The 23,824-nt window shown below is 31.8% G+C and overlaps 1 protein-coding gene across 4 annotated transcripts in view; it reads left to right on the forward strand.

Annotated features, from left to right (window-relative positions):
- The window catches only part of kek5 (kekkon 5), a 597,474-nt gene that overhangs the window by 180,317 nt on the left and 393,333 nt on the right, over positions 1 to 23,824 (forward strand). The window contains exon 1 of one of the 4 annotated variants that reach the window (XM_024358914.2): positions 21,313 to 21,364. The exons of 2 other annotated variants lie outside the window; for them this stretch is intronic. The gene's annotated coding sequence lies outside the window, so the exon portion shown is untranslated. Of the gene's footprint in view, positions 1 to 21,312; positions 21,365 to 23,824 lie in introns of those variants that run through there. One more of the 4 variants, XM_024358915.2, reaches the window with a different exon arrangement.

Here is a 23,824-nt window from a genome sequence, read left to right on the forward strand (position 1 = left end):
AGAGATTTAAAAATAAGGTAACGCCCCAAAAGAGAAGTGGGAGGAAAATACAGAGAGGAAATTAAGAAGGGCAAGGAGACACTCAACAGGAAGGCTGAGACGAGTGAGGACCACAGTCAGGAGGATGCACTTCGACCAGACGAAGGCCAGGAGACCTGGACATCCCTGATGAAACAGAAGACACCTATGGCACTACATCCCACGGCATCAGCAGCTATAAGTATAAATTAACTAATAAGTAATCATGTAATAATTTATATTTTATGGCAACCTTTATCTGAATCATTTTAATTATAATAACAAATTGTAAATAAATACTTAGTTTCTTTATGTAGTTTATATTCTATCATATAACCCAATATATCACTCTTTATTATACTATATAATTAATGGTCAGAACATTTTATAAATATAAAGGTTTTTAATTGGCAAACTGGTAAACACACAAACAGCCTTTGGAAAGGAATCCAATTATAATAATAGTTTTTTAGAACTCAATTTATAATCAATTAATTAAATTATTTTGGATAATTGCCTTCAGCGATTATCCTGGCATCCCAAGTAAATCTGCTACTAGTACATAGCATTACTTACATTTGTTTGTATGAAGGTGCTCATTTTCGCTATTATTTTTTGCCCAAGGTGGTAGTAGATTATAATACTTACAAATAAATAATTAATTAAAAAATATTTACAATTGCAATCCATGAAGGGACTTGATTAGGTTGTATTTCTTAGTTCATGGAAGAAAATCATGCCACATACCAGAAAACGATTGTTTGTTTATAAAAAACTGTTCTAATCCTAAATCGGAGTCCAAAAACTTTTAAGCATCTTATACACCTAACTACTGCTAAATATATATCAGTAATAATAATAATACCAATCAAGCTGTATTAGTACGAATCTATGATTACAGACCTTACAGTGCGTCATAACAAAGCAGATATACTCATCACAAGAGAGTTGAGGTTATTAATATTACGATTTCTAATGTTAACAACATAAGTTCATCGCTTCAAAATTTTCGGAAACTAGTGGTCGAACTATATATACAAAGAATGGTATCATCTGGAAATAAACTGTAGCAAGGACGGATGAATTAGAACTCAACGCCGTTTTTCAGTTTCTGGCTCTTTTTAAATATTGCTCGATTTAGCTATAAGCCTTCCCGTTTTAAGCAAATACTTCAAAAGTTATAAAGGACCGCTGCTCCCTGGGGGTTGTAGTGAGATGGGTCCGGCCGGAATGGATAGCCTTTTTTGTGTTATCATCTCCTCTTCTGAGATTATGACATGTCGGACATCGACCAAATTACTCGCTATAATTATCTGTTACCTCCTTAAGATAAATAAGGCTACCACAGAGAGCGGGAGGGGAGGGTTTCACGCCATTTTTTAATTTCAGGCCTTTTTTAAATATTGCTCGATTAAACTATCTTAAGCCTCCTCTTTCCGTTTCAAGTGAATATTTCAAAAGAGATATAGGACCGTCGCTCCCTGGGGGTCTTAGTGGGGTGGGTTTGGCCGAGAAGGATAGCCTTTTTTTAAAGTATTATTTTTGTGGTATGAAATTCGTAAATTTATCAATATAAAAGTGTTGTGTTTAATGATTGATATTCAAAATTAACTAATTGAAAAATAAAAATAATAAAAGCCATTAGTATTACTTTTCCAAAATGTATCTCATTTTTGAACCGAAGAATGCTAGAAAAAATAAAGTACACATATATAATAATAATAAAATAGATAACGATCAATAAAAGCTCTATACATGTATATAATATTCCAACAATCTTGGGATTCTCTAAACTAGCTCCTTCCAATTTTGAAGGGCTCAGCAGAATGTTAAGTGCTTAGCAGAATGCTAAGTACTTATTGCTTATAGCAGACCCCCTAGTGCTTATCTCTTAATCACGTAACTAAAATTAAAGCCTTTAAGGCAAACGTGTTATTATGTTACATTGATTATAAATAGTAAAGTCCCTTCATAATTTCACTATAAGCAAAGTCTTTCAAAATACACATAAAATTTATGAATCAACGTTATTTTCAAGAAATTATTATAAACTTTCTATGATATTGTAGAAATGTCACGAGTCATCGTTAGTTATAAATACATCAGAGTTGTATACTTAATTCCAAACGAATAAGGCTGGAACCATTTCGACGTGAAAGCCCTTTAGATCCCTGAGATAGATATCTATACAGCATTAAAATTGCGGGCGTTGCTTCACTATCTCAAGGGTAATAATTTAGTTCCATTCATCAATTTTGTAGGAGGAGGGTGCGTTGGGAGTCACTAATTCACATCAAGAGATGATTATTTGAGATAGAGCATCTAGTCTGTATTCTTGCTGGGTACAATAAAAAGGTTAATGGAGACTCATTATGCATTCAGCAATTGGATCGCTATATTTTCTTTAAATAACCTTGGAAACGTTTAAAGTTCAGCCATTAAAGCGAAAATTCGTTGCCACATCTAGAACTGAGGAAAGGGTGAAATGGAAAACGTCCTAAAGGTCACAAATAAGATGGCTTGGATAAAAAGCGTAAAAGTGGTGTATCTGCATATGATTTCTGATTTGTAGGCTATGTTTACCAACACGTATTATTAGAAATTTTGGATGGTAGAAAAAACAATATTGTAGGAATATAATTCGGGTGGCGGTCAATAAAGGTATAAAAATAGTAAAAGAAAACTCTTAACCAACGTTTCGCTCCACTTTGCAGGACTTCGTCACGGCTAAATGAAAAAACAATATACAAACATTTTAGAATTTACAAAACATCAAAATAAAAACATTTCAAAACAATTGTAATGTTTATAAAGTTTAATAACAATATAAGGAAGTATTTACATGTAGGTGGACTGGAAACAAGTTACCAATAAATATAACCAGGTGTGATAAAAGTTCTAAATACAAATCTAGACTAATAAATTGTAGGAGATCACTCATTTTTTCTAGCATTCGTCGGTTCAAAAATGAGATACATTTTGGAAAAGTAATACTAATGGCTTTTTTATTTTTCAATTAGTTAATTTTGAATATCAATCATTAAACACAACACTTTTATATTGATAAATTTACGAATTTCATACCACAAAAATAATACTTTAAAAAAAAGCTATCCTTCTCGGCCAAACCCACCCCACTAAGACTCCCAGGGAGCGACGGTCCTATATCTCTTTTGAAATATTCACTTGAAACGGAAAGAGGAGGCTTAAGATAGTTTAATCGAGCAATATTTAAAAAAGGCCTGAAATTAAAAAACGGCGTGAAACCCTCCACTCCCGCTCTCTGTGGTAGCTTTACTTATCTGAAGTAGGTAACAGATAATTATAGCGAGTAAGTTGGTCGATGTACGACATGTCATAATCTCAGAAGAGGAGATCATAACAAAAAAAGGGTACCACAGAGAGCGGGAGTGGAGGGTTTCACGCCGTTTTAATTTTAGGCCCTTTTAAAATACAATTGTAATGTTTATAAAGTTTAATAACAATATAAGGAAGTATTTACATGTAGGTGGACTGGAAACAAGTTACTAATAAATATAACAAGGTGTGATAAAATTTCTAAATACAAATCTAGACTAATAAATTGTAGATCACTCATTAAAATTAATTATAAATATGGTAAAGAGGTAGGTGTAAATGGTAGAACAGATAGGTGCAGTAGATATAGTATAGGTGAGGTATAGTAATATGTAAAAGGGAGATATTAAGGAAATTGATAAAAATAAATAATAAACATAGGAGTAATCACCTGTCAGATTGAAACACAGCGGAAAACTGAGAAAAAAGGGTAAAGTCAGGAATAAAAGTGTCTCCCACTTCCTAGGCTAACCCTTAGGAAGGGTAAGTGCAAAGTGGGACGAACTGTTGGTTAACAATAAATAGTTTTCTTTTACTGTTTTGATACCTATATTGACCGCCAACTGGACTATCTTCCTCCAATCTACTTCATACGGTCAACTATCTTCTTCCAATTGTTTATTTTATATTAAAATTTGTTTAATATTTATAATATAATAATATATAATATTAATATTTATTTCTAAAATAGAATAGTATTTATACATTTTTTTATGTTTATAAATCAGACTAATGCCACCCAAGGGAGAGGCTATTGGTTCTATAAATAATGGAAATAAAACTGCAATTATTTATTATTCAATAAATAACAATAAAAATGTTTTGTTTTTTTCTCGAGTGGATTCCCTCGAGCAATAATTGTATAAAAGCTTACATCTCAAATTGAGGAAAATATATTGAAGTTTCTTGTTTCATCTCTCGTTAATCGCCGATAAAAATATCTCACGATCGTTGGATAATTATTATCTATGAACCAATTTTCCCCAATCAGCGCCATCGAAAAAGCCATTCGCGAATTTTCAAAATCGATATATATCATCGAGTTTCTACCGTTAGTGAGCTGTAATAACAAGGTATTTGAAATCCAAATATTGCCGTGCACAATATAAACAGGTTATACTTCATCATAGAGTGGAATAATTTTCTTCAATTTAAACTTTATGGTTGGGGTCTAGCGATATAAGTACTATATTAAATTTATTGCTGCTGAAATTTACGACGATATATTGGAAGAGTCCTAAAATCTTTTAACTGCTCTTGTTAAGGAGCCTTTACGATCCTTTATGCTCTTCTTATATTGGAAGTAATATCCGTCCTTCTCCAATGTCTCAGCTTTTAAGAGAAATCTATAGAAATATCAATTGTCCCTTATTAAATTTATATTAGAACTGAGAAAAATGAAAAAAATACTACGTTTACCAATGAGTTTTATATTCTATTTGGAATAAAATTATTAAACAGAGCCAACTTTTATATGCAATATGTAATTTTTTTTTTTTTAGTTTTCAAGAGTTTATCCTGGGTTTAGGGACCCTTTTTTTCTGTGTTTGGATTTTTCTATTATTATCAATTTTCTTTTTGTATTTATTATAATGCACAAATTTACAAAAAATACAATGAGTAAATATGTGGTATGTTTCAAACACTTGAATATCTTGCGAAGGAGTCAACCAGTGGTGGTACTTCAAACATTAATTTAAATTAGATCCATCCGTGGCCATCTTCTTTTCAAATGCTTCGGACGATTATTAGGGATAATTAAACGTGAGAGATTAAGAACAAATGGGTAAGGAGTTTGGAATGAAAAGACCCATATCTATTTCGAGCTAAATCTGTAACGAAAGGGATGTGTAAGGTCTTTATAGATAAGTTTATTTGAGGAGCATCATGGATTTTACCGAGGATTTTGGATACGGGAGTAATTCGATGGTTTGGTAGATCCCCAAAGCAGAATTCCGTATGTCCAAATTGGTCTGATTACCATTTAATATAATAATATTAGTTTAGAGCGTTTGTCAAGTAGGTGTTGTAGCAATCGAAATCTACGAGCAGTTTCTTGTCGTTTCAGTCTTGTATGGGGATTCCAAGTAAGTCTCTTGTTAAGATAAAGTTTTAAGTAGCGAATCTGTTCAACAGGCGTTAGTGAAATATTTAAAAAGGATACTGTAGGACAGGAGAGGTTTACGACAGAGAGTAAAGGTGGTCTGGTTTAATATCAATTAACAAAGAATGAAAACAAAATAATATAAATATTTAGTAAATTCGACCTTCCATAGGTTCTATTAAATATTAACATAAATACCTTTTTTCTCTCCTTTTTTGCTATAATATATAAAATAAACAAAGATTCGGAGTACTCCTTCGTCTTACGAGTTTCAAAAATAAAACAAAAAAAAAACTAACTACTATCAAAAGATCATTATGTACAACAAACTTAAAAGCTACTGATATCCAAATCCTTCATTTCTTTTGTCTCAGATATAGTCAAGATCCAATAAAGAAAAACTTTAAATATTTGGTGAACATTTTTTCAAAAAATCCGCGCTCTGATATCCTAAATCCAATTTATGATGCAGAACTAAATATTCCACTCTAAAAACGTTTCATTCCTCTGTATCCACCAATTAATACTAAAAAAGTTCCTGGCAACGATTTCACCACATCATATATTCTGAAACACCTTGCTCGAAAAGCTATCATATTCCTCACCTCCATGTTTAATACCACCCTCTAATCCACTTATCTTCCGGATCCTCGGAAGTTGTATATTATAAAAATAATTCCTGAATATCCATCCTATTTTTTTTATTGTTAAATATTATTTGAGGAGGTGCTAATATGGAATAAAATCTTGATTTAAATTGAATATTCCATTTGGTCTAAAATTTTTGGTGGAATCCCAAACTAACTGTGCAGATATATTTAAGATCGATATCTAACGTTCGATATCGACACAGAGCCGGGATATACTTTTTTTTTAAACATTCATAATTTAAACAAGTCATAATTTACATATCTTAGTAAGTGGAACAATTGCTATCATTCATAACAAATAAATTGCTATTTTAAAACCAAGCAAGGATGAATTTAAATTCCAAGTATAGCTGCATGTTAAATTTTTGTGGTTGGTTTTCCGTACCTGATTTTTATTTTATGCAAAATTTTGATCTTCAAAAAAAAAAAATCAACTTCTACATCAGGAACGAAAGATTAATTTGGGCACGGCTTATTTGATCTTGGTAAAATATTGTAATCCCAACAATAAATACTTTTAACTTTTTTTTAAGTGAAAGTCGCACTTTTAGACACGATTTTAGACACTTTCATGTAGTATAAGAGCCCGAGTTCTATTAGAGTTTCTAGTGTTATGAGTAGTTTCAAAATTATGGAGTTCCGAATGAAAAATTAATTTGTTTTAACATTTGGAAAAAGCTGCCATTTTGTATTATAATAATATACAATAATTAACAGAATATATAAAATTAAAGTAGAACAAATAAAAATTATGTCAAATGTATGACAAATATCTATATATGACAAATGTCATATCATAAAACATAAGGTGACTAACTTTTGATAGTAAATAAAAAGAAAAACAAATCGTGATGACTCAAGGCAACACAAAACGGGTTTTTTATAAAAATTTTAAATTAAATTTAATAAAAAACATTTAAATTGAGTGTTTATATTACTTATTTAAACTGATATGGAAACTAATTTGTTAAATTTTTTTTTTCGTTTGGACTCGTTTTCCCAATCGAGTTCAGAAGCTGTATTGAGCGAAAAATATTGGAATGTGTTTTGAAAGAGTTTATTCTAAGCGGAGAGTATAATTATTCTGTAAATTCTTTTCATGTTTGGATAATAAATTTCTATTATTTAATAACTTTTTATAAAAATTTGTATACTCTCTTACTTGTAAAAACTTAAAAATAAATAAAATCTTATAATATGTGGTTTGAGGAAGATATCAGGTGGTTGGGGAAGATAATCATTCCTGCTATAACCGTTCGCGAGGAATAAGCATTCCCTTTTAATCTACAAAAAAATTTCTTTTGTTTGGAGTGTCAGCAGCTATAGACCTATCAGTTTATTACCCATTTTTGGAAAATTACTGTAATCAGTTTTAAAAAAAAATGTAATTCTTTTTTTCAGAGCTTCGACATTATTCCTGATTTTCAATTCGGTTTTCAATACAGTCATTCCACTTCTCATCAACTGGCAAAACTATCGAAATTTATAATCAACGGATTAGATAAAAAGATACAATCTGGTAGGGTTCTTGGACTTCCAACAAGCGTTCGATAAGGTCTGGAATCGAGGTCTCCTATATAAACTAAAGAAGCAGGCACTCCAAAATATTTATTCAATATTCTGAGCTCATTCCTCAACGGTAGAACATTTTCTGTCATAATTAATAACAAAAATTCCACCCTTACACAAATCCATGCCTGTACTCCATAAGGTTCAGTCCTTTCTCCCACTCGCCACCAGACGCCCACCAGACCCACCAGAACAAATCCTCAAAGGTAAAAATGTAAAATGGAATCCTGCCAGTAAAACAGTAAGATACCTGGGAATTCACCAAGATCGCCGCCTAACCTGGAATCACCATATCAACATTAAACTAATTCAAACCTACGCAAGGTTAGCAATCCTATATCCTATCCTTAACGGAAATTCCAAATTAAAACCAGAAACAACTATTCTTATAGTTAAAACAATTCTCAGGCCACTGCTGATGTATGACTATGAAGTCTGAGGAGCGGCATTCTTTACGAAAAGGAAAACATTACAATCATTTCAAAATAAAGTCCTAAGAATCGCAGTAAATGCTGCTTGGTTCCTAAGAAATAGCCAATTGCATCGGGAATTACAAATGGAGTCAATAGAGGATTACATCAAAAAACGGTTCATGAAGTTCCACTCCCAGTTACCGTCAGTTAAAGGAGCAGTGACCCACAACCTGGGAAACCCAACCTCAACCGGAGGACTGAAGCACTGGCTTCTTCAGACATTCTGTAATAAATTCTATATTTATTAATTTATTATTCACACTACCTATATTTTACTTATTATTTTTTTTCCTCTCCCCTCTTTTTTTCAAATTAACTTGTTTCTTTTTACTAGTAGAGATTAATAGTTAAGTTTACAAATATCGTTATTTTTTGTTATTAATTTTACTTTTTTTCTTTTATTAAGAAGCATTATTCTTATCTACTCATTTTATCTTTTTTTTTCTTTTAATTATTACATTGTATATAGTTAAAGGTGTCTTTTGTACGAGACTATACTCCCCCATCATAATCAACTGTTAAAAAAAAAATAATGTAACGGTTACATCAACCATTTAAGGCCCACCAGGCCGATCTAGTATAAAATAAATAAATAAAAAAACTGGTTATGATCTGTTATTTTAAACAATCATACACCCTTGAATAACTACTTTTTTTTATAACTTCCATAAAAATTAATGAAAATACAAAGGATAGTATTCATAAATTGTTACTTTAAGTAACAATTACGTTAAGTTTTGCTGTAACTTAGGTTGAATGGTGACCTCTCTTCATGACCAAGAATAATATGGCAAATACCGGGTCCCGTCTTATCGCAGTAGATAAGCCAGAGGAAACCGAACTTGTTATGGTTTATGTGCGGGCTATAATGTTTATTTACCGTTAACTTTGTGCGTAAAATTATATGTGTGTATATATATTTTATATATAAGTCTATACATTTACATATTAATTAATATATTGTTAAATTTATTTGCTGTATTCATTATAATTTATATTTGTTTATAGTTTAATTTTTTTTCTTCAATGTCCCATAAATCCTGGACATTACTTTAAGAAATGATAATGGACGAGCTACAAAAAAATTCATATGGATAAAGGTTCGATTCTCATTTGTATATTTTTTCATTTGTTGTCAAAAACTATATGTACTAAATACGGTCAGTTATCAGCAATAAAATAATTTAATTTGCATCTATATCGTCACCTGCCTGAAAAAATATATGTATATATTTATAATGATTTCAATTAAATGTCTTTTATTTTTATAATACTTTGACTAGGCTTCTCAAAAAATTATATTCCAATCAAAGTTTTGGTTTACATCAAACTATGTGACAGCACACAGAGCTTATTGGTAGTTACATTGAGATAACATTGACATGCTGTCCCCATGTTCTGTCATAGATTAAGCCTAGTACACAATTATGCATGTACATGTTTGTCCCTTTCATACTATCATACCATCATATACGGTACATGGGTTTATCCTTATTATTACAGGAAGAGAAGAAAATACGTTTTAACCAATTGTATATTCGTAAATCAAAGTGAAATGATCGTTAATAATAATTTATAATCATAGCAATAAGTCTTTATCAAAGCATAAAATATTAATATTTGTATGACCCAAAAATTCATGTGTGTGCCTTGGATTTTATAATTGTTTGTGAAAATCAACAAAACAAGAAGTGCTATTTTATAAAATTGATTTTACCCGTTTTTTCGATTTTCTCAAAAATAGCTCAAACGATTTTGATTACACTCAGTATGTCATTCGAAATCTAGATGATCATTAGTATCAGAAAGGTATAATCCTCACTGAAATAGTTTATTTACTGTACTTCAAACTCATGATCCCTGCCTTCGCAGGGTGCAAGTCAATCGGTGAGGTTCGTTTCGTCTTCGATGAGCAGTTAATAAGGTAAATTGAGCCACTATATCCCACTGAGGGCTGAGCACCTAATGCTTAGTCTGATACTAAATTTTTGTAGGGACTTGATCCTTAACACTTAATTACTAGGACTGACTGGAAACTCAGTCCAAGTTTCTAATATAATCCATAATGGCCCCATTACATACAATACTGACCATATACTCAATTCCTACATTATATTCAGTATGATGTAGAACAGGCGTTTAATCGAGTCTGGCACCCAGGACTGCTATACAAGATCCATAAATTCCTACCCCTATTTTTTTCTCACTATCCGTTCTTACCTCTCTGACAGGTTACTTCAAGTAAATCACAATAGCTCCTATTCATCTCTCTTTCCTCAGTCTGCTGGTGTACCTCGGGGTAGTATCCTTGGTCCTATCCTCTATACAGTTTTACAGCTGACATCCCAACACACCCTAACACTATTCTCACCACGAACGCCGACGGCACATGTCTATTGTCAGTGAATAATGACCCTTCCAAACCCATATCAGCACCCTTGAAGAATGGTGCCGAAACTGAAGGATTAAAATAAATTCCAATAAATCCCACCAAATCACATTTGCCCTTCGTCGTAAACCCATGACTTCCTGTCCCACAGTATCATTCAATAATACCCCACACATTTCTGTCAAACAGATCCGTTACTTAGGACTACATCTAAACAAATGACTGACATGGAATCCTCATACAACACTGAAAATACAGAAACTGCTCATAGGTTCCTACTATTACATGTACTATACTAACGGTCTAAACGTTCAATCCATTTCAAAAGACTGATCTACATGACTTTAATAAGGCCAATCTGGACATACGGAGTTGAGCTTTGGGACTCCACTAAACTATCGAAATCCTCTCGTATCCAATCCTTGCTGTCCAAAATCCTTAATGCTCCTTACTTTGTCACAAATCAAGGACCTCTATGTTCCATATGTTGCCGATTTGGCCAGAACCAGATACCAATCCTTTCCTGATAAATTTCCCAACCACTCAAACCCACTTGTTTCTAACCTGGTTTCTCCTTCAATACCTGATGAATAATTTGATAATTTATAATTATCCTATTTCCATAGCTGTTGTGTCAATAGTCAGATTTTACGTTCACTTATCAATATATGAAACATAAAAGACTTATTTCATTTCAAAGTAAAAGGGTAAGTGAAAAATATATGATACCATCCCCAGATTGTTTTATCAATTTTTGGTTTAATTTAAAATTTTTTGCGGATCATCCTTTTAAACAGATGGAATTTTGAAGAATGTGGCAATATTGATTTTCTAAAATTATTTAAAATTTATCTTTTTTGCTATATTCAGGGACTAATTACCCTTCAAACGTCATTTTCCTAGTCCTTCCGAAATTTCATCAGGACCTTTGAAACCATACTAATCCTCTTGTTCAATCACGATCCAGGTATAATCCACCTCCAAGCTTAAAACGACACGCTCCTTAATACGACCTTATCAAAGCTTTACTGAAGCTATATAGTGAATAAGCGAATACCTCCCGGTTTTCACCTCTAGGCTTGTAATCGTTTGGCGACATATTTGGATTAGATATTTCGTTATTAGCTAAAAATATTAGATATATTTGTAACTGATTACTTTATTTTTCTATTTATGATGATATTCCACATTACTGACTAAGAACATTTTAATATTACCTGATAAAAGTAATGAACGGATTCGTTTGGATACAAAATGCACAAAAAAATTATAGCAAAAAATAAATCTTTACTTATGCCTGCCCCATATGGAGTTTTACAAGTTCGACCAATATTTAAAAAAAAAATACGAGTATTTCAAAACAAATGCCTCAGTATCATTAATAACTAATATTACACATGATTATCTTAAGTTCACACAGCATTAAATATATACACCTTACATGATTACATACATAATCTGACTCATAATTTCTTCCAGGCTTGCCCCAGCTCATAAAACCTTCTAATCACAGAAATAGGAAATTACAAAAAAAATACAACTCGTGCATATAAACACAAAAAGAACTAAAGTATATTATTCTAAACACAAATTAATATATGTATTTTATAAAATCCAAAGTATAATGTTATGTATTTTGTTTTTAATTCAATAATATTTTAGTTGTTTTTTTCACTCTTCGATTTGTTTTACCAAAATGTAAAATAGAGAAGTTCGTAAAGTAAAGAAAAATTGTATTGTATAAGGGGATAAACCAAAACAATATAGTAAATATTGTATTTTTGCGAGAGGAACCAAGGGTTCAAATACAATCCACTAGAGCGCAGCACCTCGAACCTCACCGAAGCTTTGAAATTTCTATATTATTGTATTTTATAAAAATATATTGTTATTTTTACATATTATTAATTTTTTAAGACCGCTTCTCGGTCACAGCCGTATGTACTAGGCCTATAAATAAGGGTCTTAAAGAACCCCTAATTGATCCCAGAAGAACTTACATCCACAGCTACTACTTGAGACAGTTTCGTTTAATATCTGATTCTGATTTCTAAATGGTTGTCATATTTTGTTCACCCTCGACACGATCTCTCTCCTCTACCTGTTATCCCTTTGTATGCAGCTAGCTACCCTCCGGGCTTACATTCCTCCTTCGCCTCCGTCGGAATAGTACCCGGCAGGACGAGGGCACCTTCCTGCATGACTGGAGGCTAGCTACCCTTCATGTCTGCATTCCTCCCTCGAGTTTATCGGAATAGAACCCGTAGGACGAGGTTACCATCCTCCGAGATATAACGGGTGTCACCCGTCAGTCTCATCCTACCTAGTCATCTTCCTTGTCAACGACCTTACCTTTACTAACTGAATACGCATTGTAGCGGGTTCTGGACAAGCACAATAGTTAAGATAATAACCCTCCTCGACAGTATTAAGATACATCCCAAGAATAACAAATAATATTTTAAAAAATTCGAATTATATAATAATAATAAACTAGAGAAACGCATAGCTAACATGAAAGATAGTATTGAAAAAGGTTACAGAAAGTATCTAAAATATAAAATTAACTGTAAAGAATAAAAAAAAAAAAAAAAAAATTATAAGAGAGACTTCGCAAAATCTAAATAAAAAAGTCAATAAACATAAAATAGACATAGTATACCAAAAAATCATATTTGTTATTTAGCATCAAATAGTAGAATCAATATATATAACTAAAAATATTGAAAATATGGAAAATTTCTATACGGACATAAAATGAATTGGAAAAAAATATGTAATCATAATTACAAAATGAATATATAGCAATAATCAGTGTAGCCAAAACAAGTATGGATGGAGCTAAACTAAACCTATTCAAATAAACAAAAGTTTAACAGTCCAATTACAGACAGTGACATGTAGTTGGACATCATAAATAAAGTATGATTTGATAAAGAAATAATATAATTAAAAATTTCATTCTGTTCAATAATATGTTGTAACATGGAAGAAATCGAGCTATATTTTTACTTTTACTTATCGTTGGATTAAGAGTATTGCAATCGTTCAAAATATCGAATTCGAGTTTTCGAAGAAAATACAAGTTTTAAGGTCCCTAAGTCAAAATAACCAAATATCGTAATATGGTCTGTGTGTGTGTCAACAGCCTTCCTCCAGATACGAAAAGTTATACGAAATTGAAACTACACATTTAAGGCGTTTACATTCGTGACACCAACTCGATAAATTCGACCGACCAGTATTGCAACATTAATAAATCGATTTTTCGACTATTCTAACGATTTTGACTTAAACTGGTATATCATTGCAATTTATCTTTTAGTGTAAGCTTGTTCTCGTCCGCATAGAAAAGGAAGAAATAGATTATTAGCGCTTATACGGCTAAATTTCCCAAAATCTTGCTATAAAGTACGTTTAATTTTGTTTATTGGAAATAGATAACCAGTTCTTATTATCTGTAGTATTAGAAAATGAATAAACACAAAATATCAAAAAATTTGGACAACTAAAGAAAAAAAAAAGGGAAAATGAGTCTGCGTTGGAATCGTAAAAAGCGAAGATCGCCCGATCGCTTCCAATTGCATTCGTATATATACACAGACACGGGCGTTTAAAATTAATTTATTTTAAAAAAAAAATTTCAGGTAAATAATTGTAATTACTAATCAAACACTAATATAATTTTATATAATATTCTTAAAATTTTAGTTTCATTCGTCATTTCGGTGCTGAAATGTCACAACCTGATTCACTGTGGCTCTCCCCCCCCCCCACTCAAGTTTTGATCTTTGGAACGCCCTTGCATAAAAATATATACGACTTCAACATTTTTTACTAATCTGTTGTATTATTGGCAGGAACAAAGTTGATATCCGATATTCCAATCTCAAGATACCTTAAATAGCAACAGAAACATTATCTTTTTTTTTTAGATTTGCAATTATTTTTTATCTATTATTTATTGATAAATATTACAATCTGCCACAACATTGTTGGGCAATAAGTAATAGTGATAACTGATTACATTCATACTAAAATAAAATAATATAAGAATAAAAAAAATTAAATAAAATTTTTATATAAATATATAAAAACAGAAGGATAAAGAAAATAAACATAATCAAATTATATACATCAAAAAAGAAATAAATAAAATAATTACCAGTCCCATTTACAGTCTTATATACAATATTTACACAATCGACTTGACGATCCCCGAGCTCACTCTATCCCCCACGTATAGAGCAGAGCTCTTTGAGATCCCAGTGCATCCCTCTCACCGCGTCACTGGTAACTGAAACATTAAGCGATAACTTCAAAACACTTCACTAGAGTGGTTGGTGAAATTTTGTTTTTTTCACCAGTTTATATCAATAAATAATATATTATATAAATTTCCGTTATTGACGGACGCATCTAACCGTTTCATATTTTTTAATTCAAACATAGTATCTCTTCAGCTTTTTATGGACAGCTGTCAGTGACTTTTTTCTTTTTCACTTTACCATTTGAAGCTATCCTTTGCGGAAAAGCAATTTCTAAAATAAGCTTCCTATCTCCGTGGCTGTAGGAAAGCCTACGCTGGGGCTGCTTAATCGATGTCCTATTTACCTTCGCCTGCAACCATCCCCCTCCCCCTCACGCCAGATGAAATTAATTTTCTTGGTTTTCCCAGTGCCTTCAAAAATTTATAGCCGCCATGCTCCGGCTTATGAGCTACGCGGTCTTCATAAAATCTTGGAGCTATCTAGCTAGTTTTAAATTTTTTTAGTTCTCAATTTTCTCATAAATTTAAAATTTTCCCTCCACCGCATTCATAAACTGTAATTTGTCTAATTAAATTGAAGTTATTTTCTGTTATTAAATACCAATAGAAACGATTGCGGAAATAATCTCTTTTGGACCACAATTAAACCGACATTGTTGAAAATAAAACTATGTGTTAATAATTTTTTTTTTTTAATTTTGTTTGTGAAAATATTATTTTATACATACATACAGGATATTGTTCCATAATTTTCATGAAAGCCATTTGTAAATAAGGACTCCCGGAGCAATAGTAGAGTACTGGATGACATCGGCGTTGGCACAGGCAATGATATATGCAGATGATGTGGTTCTAGGTTGCTGTGGAGAAATACAACTCAGAGGTATACAAATCAATGCCGCCAAATGCAAGGTTATGTGTGTTGGAAGAAGGAATGAAGATCTCAGAACCAGTTAAAATGGAGAGAGCCTTGAGCAAATTGACACCAACTGCTACATAGGAACAATGATCTGCAAGGATGGAAGCATAGACCGGGGAGTCATGAATAGAGTCCAAAAGGCTAATTGAATATTCTACCAGATATCCATGGCACTCATTGGAATAGATAAGTTGAGCAGGAAAACGAAGATTCTGCTATTGAAATCAGTTTTTCTCACAGTACTACGATACGGATTGGAAAGTAGGACAGGCCTGGGCCATCAAGCCAGGAAGGTTGTTTCTGTGGAAATGAGATTCCTACAGACCTACCTAGAAAAGGTACGCAATGAACTAGGAGTATGATCCTTCCAAAAGGTAATTGAAGAAAGACTGCTGAAATGGTTCAGGCATGTTAACAGAATGGGAGATGACTGTAAGGCCAGGTGGCATCTAAAAGCAAGATCGGATGGAAGGTGACCTCAAGGCAGGCTAAGGCTCATGTATGCTAACCTGATTGAGAGAATTGGCTCAGCGAGAGGAACCACGGTGCCGGAGATGAGAAGGCTTGCACAGGACTGGGATCGTCAGAGGCAGCTACGCCACGTTTAGCAGCACACAAGAGATAGTGAGAGAAGACAAGAAAATACAGGATGTTTTTATACTTAAATGTCCTAACTGAAAACATGTATTAAAGGTCTCAAAACAAAAAAAACCCAACGAAGATATTTCTGTTTACGATTTGCTTATGATGTACTCATATTTAAAGATCACTATTGTTATGAACCACTTAGGTTATAATAAATAAATTAACATGTGTTCCAAGTACGTTATCAATAAAGTATTATCATTGAAATTTGTAATAAATCTTTAAATTTATCACATTGAGCATTAAGACAGGATAGAATATATCTCCACTTCTAACACACGAATGGACATCATGAAAATCATTTCATATGGATTTAAATGCTGTTATTTCATTAATAATGTAATTGAAACACATAATAATTTGATTACTGTAATATAAATAATTTACAACTATGAAAATATTTAACGTGAATATCTCCACTACGGACATACGTTTACAGGGAAATGTCTTGTTTTGAGATCATTAATCCTTATTTTCAGTCAGGACACTTACCCCTAAATATCCTGTATATTTCTTTATATTTGGCAATTTTTAAACATTCTTCTTCTTCTACACCCAGTCATATTATTAAAATTATAAGTTTTCATGAGTACTACTCCCAAACGTATTATTTATAATTATAGGTCATTTTTTCTTGGGACTTTACATAAAACTATATGAATTAAACTTTTTTTTTATTCATATTTTAGAAATAATTTATTTTGTATATATAATTGAAATATTATAATTTTTAAACTAAATTGAAAACAAATTTAATATCAGTGCTTTCTTAATTGTATATGAGATATTTCGCCGCTTCCATTTTATAATACAAATTTATCCGAACTGTTGTTTTTTTTTTAATTATGATTCATATCTCTCTCTCTCTCTTTCTATCTCTTTCTCTGTCTTCAACCTCAAAACCGTTGCATCTCAATAAGTTTGGCTGTCACGTCTTCAAAAATGTTTTTTCATACAATTATTATTATTATAACGTTGATCATTGATGAAATGAAGGAATTTAAGTGCAAAGTTCAGTGTTAAAATATCGTACGGTATAAATGTTTTATTGCTGAATTGCTTCTTCTGGGATTATTATTGTTATCTCTAAATTGTTTTTAATTTTGAAAACAACAGTAATTTCAAATAAATATATCTATTTATACATTATTTGAATTTCTATTGGTCTAGATTGAAGAAAAATTTCTCTTTTGAAATAGTTTTTATTATATTACTGTACAATAATTTAAATGGAATGTGTATATTGTTTTTGAAAAAAGAAATATTGGTCTTTTTTATAGAATTTTTAAATAAAACTTTTTTATATACATATACTTTGAATAACTCTTTGCTTCCGATGTAAGCAACACCCTTAAATTTCGTCAAATTCAAATTTGAAATTTTTCAAAATGATGAGGTAATAAGGATCTGTCTCTCTGAATGACTGGAGAAGAATAACAGCCATAATCCATAGGACCTTGGGCGCAAAAGTAAATGTTGAATGAATCAACAGTTATCCAGTGGCTTCGTGGTAGACCTAAAATCAGACAGAGATATAGTGACCTCGGTCCCAGCTACATATTTTCTGTGAGTTAGCCAAAGATCTATGAATTCTATGGAGGAAAAAAATAAAATATCATCTTTTTAAAGTCCAAGTAGTCCATCAAAAAAAATTTACTGTCTTGAGTTTTGATGCGTATTATCATATTTTTTTTCTCATCAAAATGCGGAAATCACTTATTTTATATTTTATATCACTTATTTGGTATTGAACAATTTATTTATTTCGAAATTAGGAATTTTCTTTTAAATTGTTAGACTTTTACTTTAATTCAATATTATTATATATATTCTTTAAATCCTATGTTTGTGAACATTAATCTCTACTGATAAGTACTAATAAACCTGGGTGATTGTGATGCTATAAAATATAATGATAAGAAAACGGCTGTAAAGGAATGCCCACAATCCTCTGGAGAACTGGTCAATGTGGCCAAAGGTCAAGAAAAACGTTTTTTTTCTTGATTTTTTAATAAAGAGAGTAAGAACACAAAAGATATTTTCTAGCCAGCAATGTAAAATTCGTGAATACCACTGAATCCTTTTATATTTAACATGATCAACTAAGTGATCCCAGGATTTGGTCTTAGCTGAAGACAGTCCATCGTCTTCCGAATTAAAGACGAAAGAGAATTTTCTTCCCCCAAGAACCAGACCTGTAGAAAACCGTTAGAGGGTATAATTTACCGTAGAACGCGGTAAGGAAAGACCGCCCATTGAGTGGAGTTCCATATCGTTTTCCGGACTTCCCCCATCATTCCCGTCGGGTAACTCAACCTTCGGAAATTAGCTCTTTGCCCAGTTCTACCTCCGGCTTTTTCATCGGCCTCTCTCTATTGTTCTATCCCTCTGCTCCCTCCCTCCCTCACTCCCTCCCTAGCACCCTCACTCCCGTAATAGCCGCTGGGATTAGGAGCGGCTCTCGTCTACAAAGTAATGTAAAATTTATATTCCGTTGCCGTCATGTGTTGGTACGGTACATTATTATTTTACTTAACCTCAAACAAACATCACGAACAATCCCTTGTTTTAGAATATATAGATAGTACCACTTAAACGTATCTCTACCATTTCTTTTTATCCAATACAACTTTCTAGTGAATGGTGCTTTTCGAATTGATAAAATTTACAATTACAATTAAAAGTTTAATAGGAATAAAACATTAATTCTATAATTTAATCCTTATAAACTTGTTAATAACATTTCCATTGGGCAACGCTTCTAGCTTGTCTGTTTTTTACCCTACCAAAAATTCTAAAATACATTATTATCAGCCTTATATTAACCTTATAGTTGCAATAATATAATCGTACTAAAAAATCCATGTTCTTTAAAAAAATATTACTTTAAGACCTTGAAATTATGCTAAAAATGAGAAAAGGAATATTTCATTTTATTTTATTTTTATTTTTGTGTTAATTTCTCCCTTATAGACCTAGCGTAGAATATTGGTGAATCATAAAAATACAAATTTAAATAATTAAAAAAAAAAAAGACAACCAAACTTATATCACATGATGACAACAGTTTTACTGCTTAATTTAGGTAGCTTTAATTACCACAATCATATAACATTGAAACATTGAGCACTTACTGAAACAGATATGAGATCAAACCGAGAGTCAGAAATGAAAGTGTACCTTGATAGTTTTTAGTCCGCTGGCGTTCCTCAAGGAAGTATTCTCGGTCTCATCATCTACACAGTATACAGCGTATGCACATGTGTACGTATGCCGATGACACATGTGTGCTCGCAGTTCATAATAACTCTTTAATTACATTCCAAACTCTCCTATCCCGTATCACAGCCCTCAAAGAATGGTGTCGTAATTGGAGGATTAAAATAAATCCCTTCAAATCACCTTTACCCTTTGTTGTAAGCCTACCGACTGCCCTTACTATCCTTATTATCCTTAATAATGCTGCTCTTACCCCGTTCGAACAGATCCGCTACCTTGGACTACATCTGGACCAACGACTACCCTGGAATCCTCACACAAGACTGAAAACAGAGGAAACTTTGATTTCGACTATTACAGCACTTACTAGACAAACGGTCTAAACTTCCAATTCATTACAAAAGACTGATCTACATGACTTTAATAAGGCTAATCTGGAAATACGAAGTTGAGCTTTGGGGCTCCACTAAATCTTCAAATATCTCTCGTATCCAATCCTTATAATCCTAAATCCTTCGCAAAATCCTCAATGCTCCTTAATATGTCACAAATAAATTCATACATAAAGACCTTAATGTTCCATATGTAACCGGTCTGGCTCGGACCAGATATCATCCCATCCATTATAAACATTAGTCATCCAAACTCACTAGTTTCTAACCTTGCTTCCTCTTGCATTTCTAACAACCCTTCAAGGCACCTGAGAAGAAGATGACCACGAGACTTGCTAATGTAAAAAAGTTATTAGAGTGCTAACAATGGGTAATTTCTCTAGACGCCTGTATCACTCCATTATAACATACATTAAATAATCTAAATGTATAAGTATGTGCAGTTATAAATTCCAATAAAAAAAAATAATAACCATGATAATTTATTCTTCAATACATTTGTGAGTTTAGATTAGAAAAAATGATATTAGAAAAAACATTATAAAATATTTCATGTGAATAAAACTGTATGGATTAACTTAAATGCGTTGATTCAAGTTCCAATTCACTAAAAATATTAAATTTGAAGTTCTAATGTCAACATCATTCTAGTAGGATAGTGAAATATTATGACTACAAAAGTGGCTCACATAAGTTCATATACTTACTTACATATATTTTACATTTTATACCCCTGTTTTTTTACACTTATATTTTTTTTCTCTTTTTTTTCCTTTTGTAACTATGTGTTTGTATCTTTTTTAGCCCTGACGAAGCCCTGCAACGTGGGGCGAAACGTTGGCTCAATAAAATAGTATAATTCTACTATTTGAGTTTTTTTGACCGCACCCGGACCATATTCCTTTCATAAGTTCATATACTTACTAATTTGAAAATTAGGTTCGTGCATTGAAAAAAAAATATGATACATAAATTATTATAAGAAAACAAATATAAAAATTTAATAACAATAATCATTATTTATTTATTTTGAAAGTCGTAAGTAATTTATGTAATAGAAATTATATAAATTTAAATAAAAGAAAGTACACTTAGATATAAAATTATCTTTCTCTGAGACTGTATGGCCGGTGTTTTTTTTGTTTTTTCCAGCTTATGAATAAAAGTAAAATATTTTTATAAAATATTTCCCCCTCACCTCGGGCGGCATTAGGCGATACGTTATCAGTAACCATATTGGATTTAAGATAGGAACTGCAAGCGGCGCATTTATTTGAGCCTTATCAGTGACACACCTGTTTTCCATTTTCATAGTCGTTTCAAAGCTTCATTCAGCTTCGTCGTTCATTCATCGTTATTGTAATTATTATTATATATATTTTGTTATTGTAGCAGTGCTTCGCTATCGCTTATATGATCAAAGCAATTTATATAATTTGATTTTTTTTTTTAACAAAAAGCCTTTTTGTAGCGTAAAATTTAACAATTGATTACATTCACCCAACAATTTTGTATTGCTAAAATATGCTTCTGCAATTTTATGATATGAAATCATTTATCAGTCACTCAAAATGTGCTTGATTTGCTTCTATACATTTCCTATAAAGCGAATAATTTAATTGTTAATTGATTTGTGAAATTAACTTTTACTTTTTGTATGTTTTTCTTCGAGAACTACATTTTTTATTTAATGAGTTATAAAATTAAATTCTGTACGATCTAATTACAGTAGAGTTCTGTTTATACGGATTCACTTTTTCTAAAAACTGTACTAACCAGAAAGTTTTTTTTACCTGAACTACTTAGGTACATTTTGTACTGACCTTATCTTAGAATGAAAAATTTGTATTCAGAAAGTATCTATTTTGTAATATATTACAAAAGGTTGCTTAGAATTTCGTAGAACTGACTGAAGATCTAGGTAGTATATGGATTTAAAAGTAGGGCTCCACGCTTGTTGCGTTATTTGCAATCCTTTGCCAAATATTGTTTGACACACGTTTCTATCGGAGTAGTTATGATTGATTGTATATTCTTGAAAGTAACTGCCGATGTTACAGAGCGTTTTTTTCACACATCAACATGATTTGCCCTTTTCAATAACGAATACACACGTGCAAAGTACCGATTTTTCAATGGGTTTTTCATTTCTCACGTGTAATGGATTTTAAAATTGTTGCTATTACTTTAAATTTGATATTAAAATTATCACTCGTCTATAGCTTAATAATTATTAGAGGGAGGTTGTCCGTGTCACGATCAAGAAATACGAATAAGAATAGTATCTACTACAATATAACTGTTTATTAATAGTCAACGTCTTGGATTCACATTACAGGATTTTTTTTTATCCCCCTCCCTTGCCATCTCTGGCATACGGGGTGCGGGAGCAGTGGGGCCCACATTGCAGGACTTCACCAATGATAAAAATAAACATAATTGGTGGAATTAACTTGAGGGTATAAAAGTTACAAGCAGTTAAAACATACATAAAAGGGAATGTATAAAACAATTAACACAATAAAAAAAATCATAAATAGTCTAAAGATGAATACCAAAAATATATCTGATATTCATCTTAAACTTTTTTAGGTGTGGTAGGGGCCCATTCATTGCCTTATGCATTCAGCATCACTCATAAAACGATTTACTATTACTAGCAATGCCACGGTAAAAAGTGATAGAAAAATAAGCAAATAAAATATTTCAATAGCTTATTTTTAATATTAAATCAATTAATTTCCTTATAAATAATCTTATCTCTTATTCGAGACTGGTTTAATTGTTTAAATTAAATAAAAAGTGTCTGTTAAAGTCACAAAGACACTTTATTAGTATTTTAAATGTAACGTTTCGGCCTACCTTAAGGCCAATATTAACTTCTTTTTTTTTATTTATTTATTGATATTTACAAATGTATAAAAAATACAACAAGTTGATCATAATGACATAATAATATGATACAGGATGTAGAGAAACTACCCAGTAGTAGAACTCTAAAAACAGTTTACAATATAAGGTCACGAGGACATCTTCTTTTCAGGCGCCTCGGAGGATTGCCAGGAATGGAAGAGGAAGCAAGGTTAGAAACTAGTGGGTTTGGGTGGTTAGGGAGTTTATTATGGAAGGAATAATATCGGGTTCGGGCTAGATCGGTTACATAAGGAACATTTAGGTCTTTATGGATGGTTTTATTAGTAACAAAATAAGGAGTATTGAGGATTTTACGAAGGATTTTGGATTGTAAAGATTGGATACGAGGAGAATTCGAAGGTTTAGTGGAGCCCCAAAGCTCAACTCCGTATGTCCAGATGAGCCTTATTATTGTCTTGTAGATCAGTCTTTTGTAATGAGTTGGAAGTTTAGACCGTTTGTCTAGTAAGTGCTGTAATAGTCGGAATCTGCGTGCGGTTTCCTGTCTTCTCAGTCTTGTGTGAGGATTCCAGGTTAGTCGTATGTTAAGATGTAGTCCAAGCTAACGAATCTGTTCTACAGAGGTAAGAGCCACATTATTAAAGTATACTGTAGGGCAGTCGGCAGGCTTACGAAGAAGAGTAAATGTGATTTGTTGGGATTTATTTTTATCCTCCAACTTCGACACCATTCTTCGAGGATTGTGATATGGGACTGGAGAGTTTGAGATGCAATCAAAGGCAATATTAACTATAAATTCACACTTCACGTCCATTAAAATTTGTTTGTATTTTTCATTTAATTAATCTGTACACTTTTTCATTTAATTAATGTGTACACTTTTTCATTTAATTGTAGAACTTAAAATTACAAATTATCTTACATTATTATAACTTACTTATAAAA

This window comes from Halyomorpha halys, unplaced genomic scaffold (genome assembly GCF_000696795.3).
Source record: "Halyomorpha halys isolate HHAL.00 unplaced genomic scaffold, Hhal_1.1 Scaffold81.1, whole genome shotgun sequence".
Taxonomy (NCBI): Eukaryota; Metazoa; Arthropoda; class Insecta; order Hemiptera; family Pentatomidae; genus Halyomorpha; species Halyomorpha halys.